Here is a 22,158-nt window from a genome sequence, read left to right on the forward strand (position 1 = left end):
TTGTTTCCGACCCCCTCACTCGCTCCCTGCGTGACCTGCCAGGTTCCAAACGCCTCCAGTGTGCACTGACCCTGCATATTCTACAGAATGCTTCCATCTAACCAATAACAAGTGAGAACTATTGAGGGCCTGCCACGCACCTAACATCATAAACACCGCTTATAAAGATTCTGTTTTTACTGGTGGGGAAATTGAGGCACAGAGATAGTAAGTAATTTGCTCCCAGCCGTGGAGCTGGTGGGGGCAGAGCCAGGGTCTGGGCGAGTGGGTCTGGGTCCGGGCCAGCGGGTCTGGCTCCCAGCCGTGCACTCACCCCTGGGTCACATGCTGGATGTACGACCGGAGACCTTGACCATAAAAGCTATTCGTGAATTATCTGGCGACAGACCGATGGGGATACTGTTGGGAAGCAAAATCCATCTCTTTTACAACTGTCCTCCTGACGTGTTTATAGATCCGCGTATCCGATGGGCGGGGGAGGGGGAGGTGGCGCAAAGCTCAGGGCCACCCCCTGTCTCTGCACAACCACGGCAGGAAAATGAGGGAAACCACCCATTTTGAGTGATTTCTGCAAAAGCAGGTCCCAGAGTTGATGTTTGCCACATGTACCACCCAGACCCTGGCTGCCTTTAAAACATGGTCCAGAAAGCAGAGTGGAAGGTGGCCGGGATGGGGAGTCTCATCGCTCAGACCCGGCTCTGGCCTCCACGCTGCAGCTTCTGGCGGGTCGTCCTCCCACACACAGCCCCCCGGGGAGCCCCAGGCGGAGAAGGCTCCGAATGCTGACCGCCACCCGGGGTCACCTCCAGAGTCAGCAGTGTCGGGGTCACTGGCTACCCCACTTTTTCCTCCAAGGAGTAAGTCTTGTGGGGCTCGGTTGTGGACTCAGGGACACTTTCCTGAAGGCCCGGCGGTTTCCGTTCTCTTGGAGTTTACTTAGGACCTCCCGCTTCTCCCAGCTTGAGAGAAAACACCCCAAAGGCAGCTGGAAAGGTGGAGTGCTGCGTGTTGGGAGACGGATCCCAAGGTCAGGGCTCAGGTGTGCCCTGCTGCAGGGAGAGGAGCAAACGGCAGTGGTGTGTGGCCCTGGGTGCGGGCGGGTTCTGTGTCCCCCTCCACGCAGGCCCCGCGGGATGCAGAGCTGTCTGTCTCCGCTGACGGCGCCCAGACTGGGCAAGCTATTTATAGAACTGGAGGGCCGCTGGATGGCTGCATCTGGAACCAATTGAGGGAGGGCTGGAGTCGCTGTCAGAGGCTGGCACCCACCCGATGATCCCCCAGGCAGGACTTCACCCCAAAGTGTCAGAGAGACCAGGATGCAGCCGCTCCCTCCAGGGGCCTCCCAAGGCAGTCGACTTGATCTGAAAAGACATTCTGAACTGGTCAGTGGAGTGGCTGACAGTGTCAGAGACAATTACCTGCAATTATCATGCAAGCATCTAACCACTGCACACTGGCTAATTAAGGTACAAATTGCGCAGCAATAAATCGCCTTGGGCAGAAAGCCCTCCCTCCTTTGGAATGTGGGCCGTTCCTGAGGGAGCTGGCCTGGCTGTCCCCTGGAGACGCTGGTTGCTCTTTGCCCCCAAGGCTTTCTGAAAAGTCTCTGAAACCCTGTGGCAGAGCTGGGTGTCAGCCCACAGTGCACACCGGAGGGGCCGGCAGAACCACACTCACTTCTTCAAGGTGTGGAGGAGCGGGGTCTCCACGCTCCTGAATCCTTCGCTCAGACAGGGCTCCCCAAAACCTCCTCTAAGCCAGCGTGTCCTTGCCACCCCGAGGAGGACGTCCCTGGAGACAGGGGGCTGCTTGGTGTGGTCTGTGTACCAGCAGCATCGACGGTCCCACGGGAAACGCAGAACCCAACCCCAACCACGGAATCAGGATCTGCAGCGTGACAGAGATGAGCCCTAGTGAGTCATGTGGAGAGCTCTGCTGCACCTAAGAGCGTCTCTGGGGCCGTGGGCCTACTTTGAAACAATGTTCGTTCATTAAAAAGCGAAAATGCTCTTCATGGTGCGCCCCACAACTCGACCTGCGCATCCACTGAAAATAACCAGATTGGTCATTAGACCACAGGCCCCGTGTCCCGGGTTCCAGAAGTGTCGGGTATACAGTAGGTGCTCAGCAGACGGTGAGCGAGCGTGTGCACTGGCAGAGTGATGCCCGAACCTGCGTGAGCGCAGGTCACTGCCGGAATCTTACAAAGAGAAAGGATCCTCGCATCACTGCGGTTGCTCACAAGTGCTGCGTGGAGCGGCAGGCGCAGACCATTCCCAACCAGCCGTCCCTGAGCCAGCCCTCTCCGGAAAAAGGCAGCGTTTGCTGCTATCGGAATCTGGGGGGGCGGCGGCCGCAGTGGCTGCGGGGTCTGTGGCCTCTGCCTTGCCTTCTCACGAGCGGCAGGCTTGAACTTTTGAACCTGAGCTTTGCTGAGAAGGATTCACGTTCCCAGACCCCCAGGCTGGCCACCCCTGCAGGGGTCTGACCCTCACTGACTCCCAGCCCTGGATGAGACTGCATTAAGGGGCCTCCCCACCGCCCCCCTCACTCCGCGCAGCCTCTCTCTACCTGCTGCCCCGCCATGGCCGACAGCAGGTCCTGCCTGCTGAGCACCTGCTGTGCCCAGGCGGCACCCTACACACGCTGTTGCACGTGGCTCGGCTCCGTGAGCGTGCACAGCAGGTCTAGGATGTGGGGATTATTCCATGCCCCCTTCACAGACGGGACACTGAGAAGCCTCCAGAGAGAGGGGACCCCTCCCCCGCAACAGCGAGCCTCAGTGCCCTCCAGAAGATGGGACAGTGAGTGGTGCTCTGTCAGCCTGGAGGCCTGTGAGGACCAGGACGTTGGGTTGTGTCTGCGCCCTGGGCCCTCCGGAGCCCAAGTCCATGGCAAATGCTTAGCGAATGGCTGTTGATGGGATGACCTCAGAGAATCGCTCCTGACGCACCGAGCTCTGGGGTCACAGTAGTAACAAGTCTAACCCATCGTGCTCCGGGGCCTTGCAGGGATGAATTCGTGAACCCTGTGAGCCAGGTCTGTCCTATGACCCCACTAGACAGATGAGGAAACTGAGGGGCCGCGAATTACTGATGAAGTAACTCGCCCTAGATCACAAGCATGAAGACACATGAATTCACATAACAGATCTATGAGACAGGCACCATTTCAGGCCCCTCGCCAGCGGGGAACTGGGGTCTCTGTTCCACTCGTGGGCGGCCTGTCTTGGGCTTGCGCACCGGGCACTGCTTCCCTCTGCCGTGTAAACGAGTGATCTGATGAGGACGACAGACGTTTTACCCTCTGGCTCAAATCCCACCCTCAGCGCTCCTTGAGAAACCGGCACAGGGCCCAGCCCCTAGGGACTCCTGGGGGCTCCTGGCCTTGACGCTTGCTGCCCTGGGACTCACTCTGTTTCCTGCGCTGTCCCCGGGGTCCCAGCCCAACTGATGGAGAGGCTCCCGGGGAGGGCTGGGCCTTCCCTTCTCTCTCGCTCCCCCACCTGCCCGCCCATGGACTGGCCACTCGGGTGGCTGCTGACATCTCTAGGCACTCCCGTGTTAGACACAAAACTAGCAGAGGGCTTCCCTGTGCGGCCAGTGGGCCGTGGGCAGGCTGAGAGCAGGGACCACGGAACTCAATGGGCTTAAAGTCTTGGGCCTGATGATTGCTTTACCAGGCTACACCTCAGCTTCCTCCTCTGGGAAATGGGAATGAAATATTAGCGAATTAAGACACGTACAGGGTAGAACAGCGTCCCTCCCAAAATCCATGTCCATCTGTAACCTCATGACCTTATTTGGAAATAGGGCCTGTGCAGATGTAATTAGTTAAGACGAGGTCACACTGAATGAGAGTGGTCCTAAATCCCATGACCGGTGTCCTTGAGAAGACAGAGAGAGACATGGGGAGAAGGCCATGTGAAGATTGAGGCAGAAACTGAAGTGATGCAGCCATAAGTCAAGGGAGTCCTGGAGCCCCCAGGAGCTGGAAGAGGCAGGAAGGCTCCTCCCCCAGAGCCCCCAGAGGGAGCACGAACCCCTGCGCTGAGACTCTGGCCTCCAGATCCAGGAGGGGACACTGTTGTGAGCACCGGCGTGTGGCACTCGCTGCAGCGGTACCTGCCGTCCACTCCGTGCGGCTCAGAGGACTCTGACTTAGTGCCAGCTCTCCCACAGACACTATGGTGGCCATCTGCTACCCGGTGGTCCTGTCCCCTCCAGAAGCAGCACAGGGGTGGCCTGTGCTGCTGTAGCATGACACCCAAAGCACCCAGTGAAAGGGCCAGGAGAACCCCACGATTTGGAGCCATCTTCCCTGAGCAGGCCCTGGGCCTTTCCCTCTCAGCAATGGCCGTGGCTGCCCCAGGGGCTCCCAGCCCAGGGCTTCCAGGCAAGAGCTCTGAGCGAGCAGCACCCCAGCCAGCAGAGCAGAGAGATGTCCGTGTTGACTGCTGCGTTTGTCAGGCTGTTTAGGGAGCAGGACCTCGCCTGCCTCCTTGAACCCAAATACAGATGTGTAGGGGTCAGAGGCCACGCTAATTAGCTTAGGAAGGCCACATACACTTGACCAGACCCACAGAAGTCATCGGGAAGCCCTGAGATGGCCCCGTGCTATTTTTAGCCTTGAGGGCCACGTGACTGGACCACGACTTCAGCGTGGCCAGGATGGCTGGGAATGAAGAGGACGAAGGGGAAGGAGCGAGGGTGTGTGCTGGCGCTTGGGAGGAGGAGGACGCTGCCCCGCCTGCATGGCGGTCCCTGGACCCAAGCAGCTGCTGTGATCTTGTCCTTGCCCTCCCTCGGGTACACCTCATGACAGCCCTGTGGGTGGGGCCGGGGCCGGCCCCATCTCCGAGGTTGGGAAACTGAGGCACAGAGTAAAGAAGCAGCCTGTACGAGGACCCCTGCAGATCCCCTGCAGCACAGGGGGACTGTGTTTGAGGGTGTCTGGGGCACAGGTGCCTGTGGGCGGGGAAATGCACACTTTGATGCAAGACGATGGGAGGCACTGCAGCTAGGGAGAGCAGGCTTCCCCGGACAGGAGCTCCCAGGGCAGGTGGTTGAGGGGTTAAGAGGGGCCTCAAGTCCAAACCCCACTCTATCACTTCCAGCCGTGACCCAGGGCAAGTGGTTTACCCCCCCCTACACCGGGCCGTCTCAGCTATAAAATGGAGACTCCCTCCCTGGCGTCGGGGGTGAAAGGGTGGCACTGGGACTGGCTTAGCACAGCTCCCAGAGCTGCTGGTGCTACCCTGGGCTTCCTGTGACGCCCTGGCTACCCCAACCTAGGGCTGGAGTGCGCCAGTGATAGAGGCAGAGGGCCGGTGTGCGGCCAGGGCCTTGCAAGGACGTCCCAGAGACAGGCCGGCCCACGGGGCATCTGCAGGGGCAGCGGAGGGGGAGCAGAGGCGGAGGCAGGGCCAGCCGGGTCGGCTCCGAGGCTGCCACATCCCAGGCGTGGGGCCTGCAGCCGGGGCTGCTGGCGGGGACGCTGAGTGCAGAAAGACGGGAGTTTAACGGCGCTCTGATTACAGGGAGATAGGGCTTTCCGACGGCTTCTAAGGGCCCCCTTTGTGGGATTAGTATTTATTACACCCTGAATTAGCTGGCAAGAGGGTCGGCTTCTGTGGAGACGTTCAGCAGAGCCTCGAAGCATAATGTTCCTTTTATTGCTCCATAAACACGGCCCTCGCACTCTCCCTCCTCTTCCTCTCGCCCCGCCTCAGCCTGTCTTTTTAAACCTTTTAAACCTTTAATCAGAGACTAATTGGGCAGAATAATAGCAAATCCCTTTCAGCTCTGTTGTCCCAGAGCCCTGGCCTGGAGATAACTGAGGTGGCGAGAGAAGCCCCCAGAGTGCAGAGTCACCCCAGGACAGAACCTCGTGTGTGTTCTATGAAACACAGGATTGCTTAACACCCAGCTCAGAAAGTGAGAAGAGACTGTTCCAAGGGGTGTTATCACTGCTGCACATGTGTTGCTCATTGCACACCTCCAGGGGGAGCCATTTCAACTTCACCTCTGAATGGAGCTGTGCAGTGCACAACCTGTGCAACTGCACACAGCCCCCTATTTCTACAGCGACAAGGGAAAATATCACTGCAAAGACACATACTCAGTGTCAGTAGTGGCATATTAAGGCTGACTTTTGTTTCCTTCTGAGTTCCGCCTGCATTTTCTAATTGTTTTTCTGCAGTGAAGAAGCTTGAAAAACACATCAGACCCAGTTCCAGGGGTTTAGTGTGTCCATGAATTCCACACTGGCCACTCCTGGCTCTGTGCTCCCCTTCAGTGGCGCTGAACTGCCTCTTACTGTTCCAATCCCAAATGCAGTAAAAGACCCAGGCAGACCCCACTCCCAGCACTTCAGGGGCTGCCCTCTTCCCCGGCCCAGACACCTGCATGCCCCCACTTTAACCCTTTGCTCCCCATCACACTGCTCTCTGGCAAGATTTTCCCCTATTAGGCATTTATACTCTAGTAAGAATTTTCAACAATGCATGTCCTCTCCCAGGGACCTAATTCCTTATTGACCAGTGACATTCTTGAGAGATCTCAGTGGGTAAGCAGAAAGAATCTGGAATGGGAATGGGGAATTATGCTAATGACCCAGAAATCAAACTGGTCAGGCACTGCTGAACGGAATCATGATACCCTAACTTTTAGGAACAGAAAGGATGTTAGAGATCATTTAACCAAACCCATAACTTAAGATATGAGAAAAGTGAGACCCAGGAAGCAAAACGGTTTATGCAAGACACACAGTGAGTCAGTCTATGACCAAAACTGTGAGTCTCATTCAAACATGATCTTTATGAGAGAATACAAGCATTTGAGCAGGAAACCCATGCCCTCAGAATGACTCGAGCCCTAAGACGCTGAAAACAGGAACAAATGCGCTACCAGGGTCCGAGGTGAAGAACCATAGGGTGAGTACGTCTAACTCTTCTGTTTTACAGGTGGGAAAGCTGAGGACTCGGGAGAGTCAACAGTTCCAGCTATTCTTTACTGACCACGTGTGAGTGCATTCATGGTACACATCATCACAATTACCCTGCATTACAACCCCACAGGATAAGTAGAGGTTTGGGAAAAGCTGGGATAAGGAAATGCATACAGGTTTCTGTGTTTAATTTAACTGCAGGACTTTTCAGAGCCTTGAATATGCTTCTGCGTATTGTGTATCTCCTTTAATTTAACTGCAGGACTTTTCAGAGCCTTGAATATGCTTCTGCGTATTGTGTATCTCCAAGAAATAGATCGAGGATTGTTGGGTTTCCCCAGTAATTTGGGCAGGGAAACATCTTTTCATGAAGCATCTCCTGGGACATATTTCGGTTCTAGATTTGAACCACATACGACATTCCAAGGGCTCTGCCAAGACAACATGTGTTTAAATGCCCAGTAAGTGGTTCCAGCTGTGAGAGCCCTGAATTCCAAAGACAGGGAGAGGTCACCTTGCAGTTATCCACCACGGCATAAATGAGTTGAGGGCGCCTTCTAGTGCAGGGCATTGAGCTTTTTGCTGAAGTGGCATGCAGGCGAGGGACAGCAGGGTGGGTGTGCTGGACACTACCCATGACACAGACACAAGCTTCTCTCTGTCCTGGGCACAGGGGAAACTGCATTTCTCAGCCCTCCTGCCCCTGGAGAGCATGGCACCTGCCTGGTTCTGGCAAGTCTGTGAGGCCCAGTGACGTAGGTGAGTCCCAGGTGGAATCAGTAATGGGCCTCGGGGCCGCTCTTACCCCTGTGGCCACGTGCCCTCAGTGGTGATGTGAAAGCCTTGTGTTGAAAGGACGGGGCAGTAAGATGGAATCGGCCTGGATCACTGAGTCACCGCATGGAGGACAGCTACCCGGAAGGCTGCCCGAGGCTGCAGTGGGCTTGCGCTACTGGGAGGTGGGTTTTTGCTGTGTGACGTCACTGAGACCTGGGAGCTGCCTGTTACTGCCGTGTGGCACCGCACAGCCTGACTGCCAGAGAAGGCTGAGCAAAGACTGGCGAAGCAGAGCCCTTCCCTGGAGCACAGAGTCTCAGCAAGGGAAGCAGGCGTGCACGTGAGTAAGCGGAACAGGGGCCGGGCGGTGGGTCTCAAGGGTTGCAAGTGACGCTCCGGGCAGCTCTGTGCTTCGCCGGGTCTCAGTCGGCCTTGGAGAGGCGGCGGCAACCGCGTGGCGACACGAAGGAGAGCTGACTCAGGAGATCAAATGCATTCCAGCCAGAAGGAGCAGCAGGAGCACAGGCTCCGAGGTCGGGAGTTAAGGAGTGTGAGGGGGCAGGGCCAGTTTCGTCAGAGCAGGGGACGAGGAGAGGGAAGCGGCAGAGATTCCGATGGGAAGACACCACGGCCCCAAGATCACAAAGGGAACCCACGTTTCTGACCAAGGGTTTGGATGCAGTTAGACTCCTGGCATCTTGCCCAGGAAACTCGGGTCCCACGAGCTGCAGGTAAGGGTTCTGCAGCCAGGAAGTCGGGGAAGAGCTTCACCTCCTGCTTCCTTCTTAGTACGTCCCAGGCTCAGGAACAGGCTTAAGGCGCTGGGGACTCCTGCAGGGAAGGATCCGATCCAAATACACTCCATGCGGCATTTCTCAGCCTTGTTGCATCAAGCAGCCCTTTGTGACAAGCCTTGGGGAACACTGTTCAGGGAAGGGGTCCAGCCAACTTAGGAGCAGGAGGGGACGTGCCAGAGCCACGAGAAGGTCAGCCAAGGGGAGAGGGACAGGCCTGTGGGCTGCCCCAGCTCGCACCGCCCAGCCTCTCCTCTGACTACACCACGCAGCCCTGGGCCCTTCCTGCCGGCCACATTTCGCCTCAGGCATGGCTGCAGGTCCTCACTCTGCTACAGAGGCTGCAGGAGGGGGCTGAAGTTAGGAGTTGACCGATGAGGGAAGAAAACCAATGGACAAATACTCCTGCCCCCACCTGTGGGCAGACAGCCCCAGGAGGTGTTCTGTGAGCTTCTTAGGATGTCCTGGAATGACTGAGACCCCACTGTCCCCAGCGACCTCAATCTTACTCCCTTCCCCTCGTCCCCTGCTCCCTCAGTCCTGTACCCTACACCACCTCCCAAATGAACCACCAGCTCCCAAGGCCTTCGGCGGAGCCCAGGATAAGACCAGGGATGTATCAAAGCAGTTAGAGGAGGGAAAGGCTAGATATGGGGAGAAGCTCTCTGAAGTGTTTTGCAGCAGACCCAGGAAATAACACTGAACAGTCCGAGCGAATGCTGCTCCATAGAAAGCAGCTGATGACGAAAGCCACACCTCACTGGGCTTCCTCGGGGCCACAACCTATCCAAGACTACTCACCGCTGTTTCTAAGCTTCCCTGCAAAGACTTTGACCACTTCCTTGACTTTATGGGTTTGGAAACCGAGGTTCAGAGAGGCACACTTCCTTTGACCTGGGCGACTTCCCATCCACACAATGTTCTGGAGAAAGAAGCAACAGGATTTGACAACCACTGGATGTTGGGCAAGGAGAGAAAGCTGACTCTGAGGTTGGCATGCGCCAAGAAGCCTTCCTGGAGGAGGTGGACAATTGCAAACATGGACCCTTTATCAGAGTCAATGCAAATATGCAACATGATTATTATTATTATTATTATTATTATTATTATTATTATTATTATTATTATTATTATTATTATTATTATTACTAGTATGACTATCCTTCACCCCCAGTGGAGAGCCTTGTGCTGGTGGGTGCTGTAAGCCCTAGTTAATTTCTGGTTAAATGCTGCATCACTGGGGGCTTTAAATGCTCGTTTACCAAGACTAGAGGATCTGTAAGTCGATGGCACTGTCAAAACCGGGAAACAGGATCACCCAGTGCAGACCACCGCTCCGGCATCGGCTGGAAGAGGTGGGGGCAGCAAAGCAGAGGGGCTGCAACGGTGTGATCTTTGAGGCACTGCAGACATCCCGTCTGCATGTGTGTCCCACCCTGGGGCGTCTGCACGAAACGGATGGATGAGTCTCTCACGGAACAAGCCAGTGAACAGTAGTGTCACTCGAGCCGTGGGGGGACGGTGTCCCAGCCCAGAGTCCAGCCGCTGGTCCGTGGGGCAGACACTCTCCCAGCAGGCTGTGCAGACGAGGCAGGCGGCTCCCCCGAGGGTGGGCAGTCTGCTTTGAGCTGCAGGCTGGACGAGCCCCTGCCCTGCTCGTCCCGCGGCCCCCGCGGGCCCAGGTACGGACCATCAGAGCTGGTTTCACTCCCCAGCGGAGTTATAAATCAGCCCTGCTGCAGAGGTGGTTCCCACAGGACGTCCCGCTTCTCTCTCAGGGTGAAAACGAGAGGAGACAAAGGCCGGGCTCAGAGGCGGAGGAGCAGGAGGACAGTGTTTGCTCAGCGGGGCTGCAGCGGAGGCCGGAGGAGCCCAGCGCCCGGGGAGCCGGTCCTTTGAACCGCCCCGCCCTTTGTTATCCTAAGAGCTTGATGATAAGCCCACCCAGCACAAAGATATTCTCGATTCCAGGCATCTGGACCCCATTAATCCGCCCTCGCACCTTTTAAGAACTTTGCAGCTCCTGCCGCCCACGAACTAAGCGGGGTGAGAGCCTCAAGGTTAATTTTCTTAAATGGATTTTAGTCAGGCACGTCTTGGCCTCTCTGCAGCGCGCAAAGTTGACAGCTGGACCGCCGGCTGCGATCCGTCCTTGGGGTAATGACCGCCCTGCGCCGACACCCTTGGTGGATGCAGCGAGCAGGGACTCCCTGGCCAGCCAGCCGAGGTGGCCCCGCTCGGCCCAGGTCTGCGTCCCACCGGCCCGCTGTGTGCGACTCTGGGCCCCACCCTAGCGTCTTTGGGCCTCAGTTTCCCCCTCAGCAGAGCCAGAGCAGTGGTGAGTGTCCCACGGCACTGCCAGGCGGGTGACAAGAGGTCAACCATGTAAACAGGAGCAGCTCCTGACATGTGATAAATGCAGCAGAAACAGCCCACCGGGTGAGGGGTGGAAAGAGCGACGTTCAAAGCGAGCCTGAGACTGTCGTCCAGCCGCCTGCCTGCCCCTCCTTGATTTGTGAGACGCTCCCATGTTGTCCCGTTTCCTTCTGTCACCAGTGCTAGAGGGTGCTGGGAGGGCCCTGGGCGGGGAGGGCCCACCAGGTAAGAACCGTGCAGACAGACCCGTAGATCTTCACCTCATTTGTTCACTCACTCATTCATTTATGCCAAAAATGTTTATCAAGCACCCACTGTGTACCGGCTGCCTTCCAGGGACCAGGGCGTTTTGTAGTGGGGGTTGCAGGTTCTCAAACTGGCATTTAGGCGAGTGGCCCTGTGCCGACTGCAAGTCCACCTGGGCCCCCGCACACAACCATCTGCACCTCAGCTCCCACTAGGAAATGCCAAATTCCAGACATCAAAGCGGGTTTTCTATTGGTTTTTCCCACAAAAAAGTTGAGAGTTGAGACCCTCGAAGGCACGTGGCCTGGAGCAGGTTACTGAGTTCCCTGGGTGCCGTGTACCATTCAAGCGGGGACAATCCTCACAGCAGCCTTCCCGGTCTCCACGGGTGCCGAGAGGGTCCCGGGAGATGGGCATCTGGCCTGCCCGTCTCGGGGGGCCCGGAGTCAGCGCTCAGGGCCCGCAGCTGTGCAACTGTGGCTCCTGGAGAAAACGCTGGTGCCTGAGCTTAGAGACAACCAGCGCGGGCCAGAAAAATGGCAAGTTCCCATCAGTCACTCCCGCTGCGGACTTGGGCTTGTCTGTCCCGAGAGTCTCCACCGGTGAGCAGTTCCAGGCTGATGTCAGAGGCAAGCCCTCTCTTGGGAACCGATGCCAGAGAGCCAACAGGGAAATGGCTTCATGTTTGACATCAAGGCGCTGACCTTGAGTTTACTAGGTATTTCTGAATTTTGTTTCTTAATTTTTTTCCTGTATTTTTTTAATAAAAGAGAACAGGGAAAGTGTATGTGATTGTCCCAAACAGAGTGGCTGTTACTTGGCAAAGAACATGTTTAAGACTTAGCAATCTGCAAGTTTCTTTTTTTGTTTAATTTATAAATAAAACTCTTACTTGAGATGGCTCATGTGCAACAATTAGCCTAGATGAATTTTATCCAATTGTTCCCAGTGGACTGGAAAAGCATTAAGACAAAAGAGGAACCCACCTTACGTTTCCAAAGGAAATGAAATCAAGATCTCAACTAGCTGCCTGCACCCCATGTTCACTGCAGCACTGTTCACAATAGGCAAGACAGGGAAGCAGCCTAAGTGTCCACAGATGGATCAATGAAGAAGGAATACGTGGCGTATAAACACAATGGAATATTACTCAGCCATAAGAAAGAAGGAAATCCTGCCATTTGTGACAACATGAATAAACCCGAGGGCATTGTGCTAAGTGAAAGAAGTCAGGCGGAGGAAGGGAAAGACTGTATGATCTCACTTACATGCAGAATCGGAAAGAGCCAAACTCACAGAAGCCGAGAGCAGAACGAAGGTGCCGGGGCTGGCGGAGCGGGGTGCGGGGAGGAGGAGGTCAAAGGGCGCAAACTTGCGGAGGTACTGCCAAGATGAGCAAGTTCTGGGATCTCATGTACAGCGTGGAGACCACAGTTATCAACGCTGTATGGTGTGCTTGAAAGCTGCTAAGAGAGCAAGTTATCAAATGCTCTCACTGCAAAAAAGAAACGGTAACTGTGAGAGGTGATGGACGGGTCACCTAACCCTGCAGTGGTGAGCACTGTGCAACACACACGTGTATCCAGTCGTCATGTTGGGCCCCTCGAACTTACACATGCCGTATGTCCATCGTACCTGTAAAGTGGGAAACGTCGTCACAAAGGCACCACACTAATGCAGTCAATGACGGGGGACCCTGGGGGAGGGGATAGAAGCAGGGAGCAGCGGCCGGAGGAATGTTTCCTTGAACACGACAGGTGATATCTTGGACTCCCCAGAGCAGGCCCTGAGACAAGCACCAGAGACAGCGGCGCTCGCTTGGAGGTGACCCCAGGAGGGCCTGGCCGGGGTGGGGAGGGGAGGCGGAGAAAAAAGGAGGTGCTGTGAGGAGCTGTTAGACCAACACGTTCCCGCCTGGGGCCGCTGGGCGAGTTGCGTCTTGCGGCTGCAACAACTCACCACAAACTTGTCCCTCAACAACACAAACTTACTTTCTCACAGCTCTGGAGGCAGAACCTGACACAGATCTCATGGGGTAAGTCCAAGGCGTGGCAGGGCTGGTCCCCTCTGGAGGCTCCAGCAGAGAATCTGTTTCCTGCCTTTTCTGGCATCTCCAAGTGCCCGCATCCCTTGGCTCACGGCTCCTCCCTCCAGTTCTCAAACTAGCAGTGATTGAACATCTCAAGCTGCTTCTCTGCCCTTTCCTTCTGCCTCCCTCTTCCATTTCAAGAACCCTTCTGATTACAGACATCCCAGGATAATCTCCCCACTTAAAGGGCTGCTGCTCAGCAACCTTCATAATTGCCCTTTGCCTGCGAAGTGACATCCTCGAAGGCTCCAGGCTCAGGACCAGGTGTCTCTGAGGGGCAGTTATTCCTCCTACCACACCCGAGTCAGATCTGCGTCTCAGAACTTCCCTCCCATGCTGGGGTGTTTATACACCGCTAGCGGGGCTGCTCTGGATGTAACTCTCTGCCCCCTGCCTGCCCTGGGCCGAGCACAGCCTGCTCCTGCTGCTGGAGAAAGACCAAGGGCAGGAGACCCCACAGTTCTGGGGGAGGACGCTGGGCCCACCTCCAAGGGAGGCGGGGGGCGGGGGCGGCCCTGGTGCCGTCCTGCCCACCACCTCCCCACAGCAGGGACATGCGCTCAGCCCCTACCTCTCACCAGCCTGCCTGGGCTCTCGGGTGGATGCAGGCACCAGGGCCCGCGGGGGGGGGAGGGGCTTGGGGACCGCCTCAGTTCTGTGTTCTTTCAGGGCCAGATTACAGTTCAGCTGAAGGGCTCAGGGATCCAGCTCAAGCCAGCACAGCGAGGTCTGGGGTCCTAGTGAGGTCACCAGGGGGCTGCAGCCTTAACTCTGGATCTGCCCAGAAGAAAAGTAGCAGTGGGCTGAATTCCGCGCCTTCTGACGGTGCCTGGACTTGAAAGGCAGGCGAGAATGTCTGTCCACCTTGTGGAGAATGGGCGTCTGTCACCGGCCCTCACACAAAAACCTCTTTATTTCTCAGACACCAAAGGAGTCCTTTTCCACCAGCCCCACCCCCTCCCCAAAGTGACATTTCGTCAGCGGCCTCCTTCCAGCCCGGCCTTCTGACCAACCACCTGAGCACGCACCGCACCAGGCGGCCAGGCCCAGCCCGGCAGGAGGGTGCTTGGCCCCGCCTCGCCTCCACACTGAGGGCCCATGTGCCCGACAGGGCTGCCTCCACCCGCCGCAGCTGCACCGGCCCTGGCTTCAGCCAGCAGCCAGCTTCCTCCCCTCTGACAAACGGGCCTCAGAAGGCGCTGGGCCGGGAGCTCTCCAGCTTAGCAGCTCTTCCGCTCTCCGGTGGCTCCACCCGGCTGCCCTGTGTCCCCTCGGCCCGTGGGGTCCGGGCACGGCTGAGCTAAGATGAGCCCGGCGCTGACGGGCAGCACCAAGACACAGACAGGCCTGGAGACCCCTCTCAGGGCAGAAGCCAGCTTCTCTTCCACTCAGGAGCAAGTAGACACCCGTGACAGGGTGGCGTCACGTGAAGACTCACACAGCCAAGGTGGGAAACCGCAGCTCATTCTACAGGTGGTGGCTGAGCGCCCGCACGCACCGCGGGTCCCACGCACCGCACCGTCCTGGCTATGGAGCCTCCGGGAGAGGGGCACATCTCAGCCCCTCAGCAAGCCCCCTAGACCCCCCTCCCCGGCAGCCACATGTGCCCCTTCAGCCGCAGCCCAGGGTGAGAGACCCCGGCACACGTGTTCCCGCCGGGCGCCCGTGATGCGAGGGCGGCCCGGGGCACGGGTGTCCCAGAGCTGCGCTCGTGCTGTGTTACTGGGAATTGCAGGGGCGACTCCCACTGCTTCTGGAGGAGCCAGACCAGCCCGTGCTCACCCCGCACCCTCTCACGACTCCTGGTGCACGAGGCCCCTGAGGAGCAGCCGAGCGGGCACTGCTGCTGTTCACGCAGGACAGCTGGAGGGAGCCTCCCGATCTGGTCAGCTGGAGGTCCCAGTGTGGGGACTCATCCTAAAAGATCTATCCCAATCCCCTCCCCCAGAAGCCCACACAGCTCCCTCCATCACCCCCTTCACCTCCACCTCAGAGTCCATGGTCATGGTCTCCAGAGGCCCTGCTGACTATTCTGTTTGAAACTGCAATTTCAGGGAAGTGAAAGTCTAAAAATCATTTGTTCCCTTCCATTAATAAACATTTGTTTAACATCCGCCGCACACCGAAGCCTGCATGAGGCCCAGGGTTCAAGAGGAAAGCCTGATGGTGTCAGGGGTGTGGAGAGCCCTCCCTCACTGCCTCTCATCACCTGCTGACAGGAGTGGGGAACTGAGCGAGGCTTAGGGCCGAGAATCGACTTCTGAGTCAGAGCCGGGACCCGACGCAGTGCTGAGGAGGCCTGCGAGCCTTCCTTTAGGGAGAAAGGCCAACCCGGTGATTTATCACAGGGCAGTATCTCGGGAGGCGCGAGCCAGAGCGCGGGCGGGCGGGCGGGCGGTGATGGCTTTCACAGCAGACAACCAGCCCCTGTTTGGACGGAAAGGTACCCAGACGGCTATAATTTAATTGTGTTTATGTGCTGCAGTTGAATTCTTTTAAATATGGAAGGGCAGGGGGTGCTGGACTTGCAGACCAGGAGTGAAGTCCACAATGAAAAGTACTCAGGGAAGAGCGGGGCCACCCTGCAGGCACGGGGCGGGTGCGTGGCTGTGAGGAAAGCACATGTCCTGATCTCAGCTTCACTTTTTTCACATAGAAAGTGAGGTGTCATAAGATAGTAAGATTCTGAATCGACAAAGATGTCGACCTGCTCTAAGTCCCCCTTTGAACTAACGGGGCGATAGAAGCAGCCCACACGTGCAGGGAGCCGACGCCGCGTCCAGCGCAGCTGTGCTCCACGGACTGACCCCTGTGGGCCTGGGAGGCGGCAGCAGCACCACCCCCTGGAAAGAGCAGGAGGCTGGATCAGAGAGGTCAATAGCTTCCCGAGGTCACACAGCCCGTAAATGAGGAAGCCAGGATGCAAACCCAGCAACCCCACCAGGCTTCTGGGGGAGGGCATGGGGATAGAAGCAACCAAGGCCTGAATTTTAGGTGAAGGAAGAGGAGGCGGCAATGGCCAGCGGAGACTGAGTGGTCACACCTCTCTGCGGCACGAGGGCAAATTCCCAGGGCAAAAAAGAAAAAGAAAAAGCATCCTAATTGGAAGGGAAGAAGCAAAATTAACTTTACTAACAGATGACATGATTCTGTATAGAGAGGACACACACACACCACATACACACACACCACACACACCACACACATATACACATACATACACACACATCACATACACACAAACTAAACGCCAGGTCACAGGACACAAGATCAATACACAAAAATCAGTTGTGTTTCTGTACACTAGCAATGAATAATACAAAAATAAAACTGAGAATATAATTCCATTCACAATAGCATCACAAGAGTAAAATAGGAATAAATTTAACAAAAGAGCACAAGACTTGGAGAATGAAAATTATTAAACTGCAGAAGGAACTCAGAGAAGATCTAAATAAGTGGAGGGATGGCCCATGTTCATGGACAAGAAGAGTCGTCGTTGTCAGAATGACAGTTCTCCCAAACTCCTTTGTAGAGTCAATGCATTCCAGCTGGTTTTTTCTTTTTTAACAGAAATTGACAAGCAGATTCTAAAGTTTTTATGAAGATACAAAAATGTCTAAATGTTCTAAAACTTACTCACAGTGATAGGTAAACCACTTTTTCAGTCAAGTTAATAAAATCGTTAGGTTGTACAACTGAAATGGTTCAATGTTATGATATGTAAAACACATATCTGTAAGGGTGTTTTTAAACTTCCCGGGATGTCTCTGTTTAATAAGAAGGAACCCAGAGTCTCCACCCCAGAACTCCATGAGCAACAAGGAAGGCTCTTCCCAACATTCCCTGCAGGGTCAGAGCAAGAGAAGGTGACAAATTCAGTTCTCTATGCAGAAGAGGTGACAGAGTTGTCAGGGGTCAGAGACCCTTGAGGGTAAGGGGTCTTTTCAGTGTCACTTAATCCCAAGAGTCTATCTAAATGCAAACCCCCCTTGCCACCGTATAAGCTGGGTGACCTTAAGTAAGACACTTGTCCTCTCTGAGGCTCAATTATTTCAGCAATCAATTGGAAATGACACTGAACTGCTGTGCCAGAATTGGGACCAGGGGTCCTGGCTTCCAGCCTGGAGTTCTTTCCATTGTGACTCTGCATTTCCTTTTAGTTATTCCAGACTCTGTTTCTGCAGCTATCGCTAACCTGAGTTACCCACAAGCAGTTTACACAACGAAGCGCTGGTGCCACCAGAGACACGGGAGGGGTGCAGGTCCCCACTCCTGCCCATCGTGCACCCAGGGATGCAGCCTCCCCCGGGTGGATGCCACCACCACCCCGCTGTCAACACACCCCTGAACCCCCTCAGCCACCCCATTTCACCAGGACACCACGTCCTGCCAGGGACGGGGGTCCCGGTTCTCTCCGTACTCTCCCCACCCCAGTGTGCCCCATCCCCTGGGGGCCTCTCTGCCCGCCTGGCCCCTGCGCCCACCACCGCCCCGCCCCTGAGCACCCAGGGCAGTCAGACCAGAAGACTCTGGCTGGAGATGCTGTTGGCTCTTACTTCCTGGACGTGGGCTTTCTCTCCCCGTCCCCTCGGGAGAAAGGGTCACTGTGGCTTATATTTCTTATTTTACATGACACTTCCGAGCTCCTGTGTGTGGGGATCGTTGTGGGTGGTTCGGCGGAGACAGCAGTCTGTGAACTGGCGAGCCGGAGGAGAAGCTGACCTCCTCGGCAGGCCAGAAGCAGCATTCTGCTTGGCAGGAGAGGCACGGCGCTGAAGACTTCCAGGAGGGAGAGGGCTGGAGAGGAAAATCCAGGATGGCGCCAGGCGCGAAGGCTCCGCTGTCCTGGGCGGGTGGGGCCGCTGGGCCGCGCAGCGGAGGGCAGAAGTCGCGGGCTGGTAAACCGAGGCGGCCAGCTCTGGGCAGCGGCACAGACCCGGGGGGGCTGGAGTGACCACATCCACGAGCCAGGCCAGGACTTCTCCCCTAGTGACAGCCAGTCACGCACTTCCCCCACGAAGCTGGGAGAGAGGAGAAGCCTGCCACCTGCTAAGCTGGAGGCTAGAAGCCCAGAGACCGCGGGGCCCGCAGGGGCTGACGGAGCTCACGCATCCATCCCACAGACACATGGGCACCTGCCCCACACAGGCCTGTCTCACAGACCCTCCAGGCAGCATGGGGTCTTCAGCGTTCACACTACAGGCGGGGAGGCCCTGGGGCGGAGGAGAGGAGTCACAGCTCCCCCGTGGCCTCCAGCTTCTCCTTCACATTTCTTCCGGGAGAAGCCGCAGACACATCATGAGAAAAAGTGACTCGTGGCAGAAGTTGAGAGAAACATCCAACCAGTCCCGCGGCGTCCCCCACAGAGAGTGAGCATGGGCTCCCCCTCCCGCCTGCCTCCCGCTCTGCCCACTCGGGGCGGGTTCCCCCGCGACCACTTCCTCCTGCTCCTCCTCCGTGGCCTTCTTCTCCCTCGCTCTTCCTCCCAGTGCCCCCGGGCTTCAGGGCTGAGCAGTGTCCTCAGTAAGAGAGGGTCAGAGAGGCTGCCCTCCGACCCCTTCCTAGCCGGAGGCCCTAGACCACAGCCAGCAGGCCCTTCCTGGACAGCGCCAGAGAGTCAGCGGCTCAGCCTGCGAGCGCCATGGCCTCTGCCGTAGGTACTCAGCTCGGCCGCTGCAGCGCAAAGCCAGCCACGGATGCAGGATGAGCCAATGGGCCTGGCTGGGCCCCGGTACAGCCACAGTCACAAAAGACAGCGCCCACTGGCTTCACGGATCTGTGAGTGTTCGAGGCCCTCAGCCAACGAGGAAGACAGGACGACAGCAGTGGTGATGGTGAAGGCGACGGCGACGTGTGCTGAGTGCTGCCCTCCGCCAAGCCGGTCCTTCTACCTACTGAGTATTCTCTGAGCGGGGGACACAGTGATGAGCACGACAGAGGGGACCCTGCTCCCCAGCACCTGCAGCTGACGGAGAGCTCCCAGACACCACCGAAGGCGGGGGCTGAGCTGATCCCCCTTTGACCAGGGAGGAGTCTGAGGCTCAGGGAGATGACGCACCTGGTGCTGGGCGGACAGTGAACCTCAGTCCGTCGGGACTCCTGTCTGACCCCCACGCGGCCTCACAACCTCTGTGGTCCCCAGCGGTCAAACAGCCCCAGCCGCAAGCTCCCTCCAGGAAAAGGCCCTGGTGGAGGCGGCCAGGAAAGCCTGGGGCCCTGCCTCCCTGAGCCACCATGTGGAACAGTGAGCTAGTACGTCTCAAATGACACAGGACGCCCACAAGACATCACCTCTGATGCTCCTTGTTGCACAGAGACCTTATTCTCTTGCCAACGTCCTCACCTAGGTAGGAGAAGCCTTTATCCACGGTCACATTCCCGGGCTGTCAGGTGACAGGCGCCCTGTCCCAGCTCCGCGGTGATGATGAGCATGCCTTTGCCTGACGGGGTGTCAGAAACTCGGCCCCCCTGGGCCAGCCGGCTCCCGGTGAGGGGCAGGCCGCAGGCTGACGGTGCGGTGAGGCCAGCCCTGGCCTGCCCGACGCAGGGCCCCGGGGCAGCCCGCACCGAGGGGCCCTGGGCAGCACCGCAGCCAAGTCCCCCGAAGACTAGCCCACCCGGGCCCACCAGTGGGGGTGAGGTGGGGTCGCGCTGCGAGGCGAGGCCAGCACGCTGCAGAAGCGCCTGGACGAGACAAGTGCTCAGGAGAACAGGAAGGACTGGCTCTCAAGCTGGATCCAGAGGCAAACAGGCCAACAGAGCAGGGTGGGGGCAGCCAAGGACGACGGCACCCTGACGAGCTGGCCCCAAGCGCCACGGGTCAGACCCGGAAGTGGCCCTGCCACTGCTCAGCGCTGTGGGCACTTCCTTCACCAAGAACGTCCACGATGGCCCACAGGTGTCTGGTGGCCACAGGTGAGGCTGCCCTCACTGGGAGCTGCCCGGTTCACAGGAGGCCCTGCTCCAGGAATGTGGACCTGCCTGGTAGCCTGCGGGGAGGCGGGAAGGGCCCCTGCCTGTTGCATCACGATCTGTGGGCGATTCACAGAGCTGTGAGGCCTGGCCCCATAGTCACCGGCTCCGTGCATCGCTCCTCCTGTTTACCTACAGGTTTCACCTCTAGAGACAGCCCCACCTTGGCCTCCAAGAGCCAAGGCCCAGGTCTGTGGTGACAAAGGGACCCCCACACACACACAGGAGGGGAGCTGGGGAGTAAGCAGAGGTCAGGGGTCCCATGGACAGAGTCCACACGGGCTGGCCTCCCAGGACAGAGGGCAGGTGGGACTGTCCCCTTCCAGGCTGCCTCTGGGCCTGGTCATGCAACCTGCTTTGGCCAACAAGACAAATAAAGCCCTGATAAGCACTTGCAAACTGGGGTGTGGCCTTTTGAAACCCAGCGGCCATACTGTAAGGAAGCAGAGATGCCACTGCTGAGGGAAGGGCCCCGGACAGGGCGGGGGGGCCACCAGGAGGAGGAGGGATGGGCTGAGCTGCATGAGGGGGCAGCACAGAGCTCCCGGCCGAAGGTAGCCAGCAAATGACCCCCAGACACCACGTGAGTGGAACCCCCAACGGGGTAGCCCACAGAATCCTAAGAAACACAAAATCATTGTTTAGAGCCGCTCATCTGGGTGGTTGGTTAGGCAGTGGTGGGTAACTGAACAAACACCCACCACCTTCCCTGACCACAGATGACTGCCTCTTCAGCACCCCCACACCTGCACCGCGGACTGTGACAGCCTGGCTGCATCGGCATCGCCCCCTTCCAGGGTGCCTCCTCTGGGGAGAAATGGGGGAGCGAGGATGGCCCCGCTGACAAGCAGCCATCAGGAGCCAACACCACCGTCGTTATTTCTGCCACCCAAGTTCAATGGCCCCGTTGTCACTCCTTGTTTTCTGCGTGCCCATCATTGGTGGCAGAGCTCTGAGCTGCCGGCCTGGGAGCCGCCATGTCAGGACCCGGTGGGGCAGTTAATGACCAACCCGAAGTCAACAACCCATACAAGTGGCCCTTTCACTGGAGAAGTCACGGTGGCTGCTCCCTGGTGGCATCTGAGCAGCGAGAACACCAGCCTGATGGCCCCGTTTTGCACGGCCCTCTCCTGCTGACAAGGCCCGTGTAAGGCACAGGGAAATCTAGTGAACAGGGCCCGTCCAGGTGGGTCTAGCCTCTCGGAGGAGCTGCCTCGTGAGGAGGGCTGCTGTACTTCTTGGGGTGTCTGATGTACACCAGGCACTGCACTAGGACACTGACAGACAGACGGCACTTTTAAAAAAGGTCCACCCACAGGGGACGTTCAGGGAGGTGAACCTGTTCTGTATGGCCCTGTAAGTGGATCACCCACAGAACGTACAACCCTACGGACTTCGGTTAATAACAATCCATCCGTGTTAGCTCATCACTTGTCACAAATTACCACACTGATGCAAGATGTTAAGTGAGCAAAGCTGTGCGTGGGAACGCTCTGTACTGTCTGCTCAACATTCTCCAAACCTAAAACTGCTCTAAAAAATAAACTCTGTTAATTTAAAAAGAAGGGAGAGAGGGAAGGAGGGAGAAAAGACAAAAGAGAGAGAGAGAGAAAGCTGCACCCCTGACGTGTTTTGAGATGTTGGAAGGTTGACCCCACCAACACAGCTAGTCACCGTTCACACCCCCGGGATGTGAGCATCATGGTGTCTGACCCGGCAGGACCCAGGGTGCCGGGGAAAGGGCAGGGGTGAAGATGGAAGGGCAGGCAGTTTGGAGGTGATCGCTGTAAGCCAGGTGTGAGATGACGGTGCAGACCACGGTAGCACTAGGGGTAAAGCCAACATATCCGGGGGCGGGGCAGGAACACGGGAGAAGTGGTGCCCACCCAGCCTGCCCTGGTACAACTGCGCCCTCATGGTCTGCCACTTGGGGTGAGTCATTCTCGCAGATAA

Source organism: Camelus ferus, chromosome 21 (genome assembly GCF_009834535.1).
Source record: "Camelus ferus isolate YT-003-E chromosome 21, BCGSAC_Cfer_1.0, whole genome shotgun sequence".
Lineage (NCBI taxonomy): Eukaryota > Metazoa > Chordata > Mammalia > Artiodactyla > Camelidae > Camelus > Camelus ferus.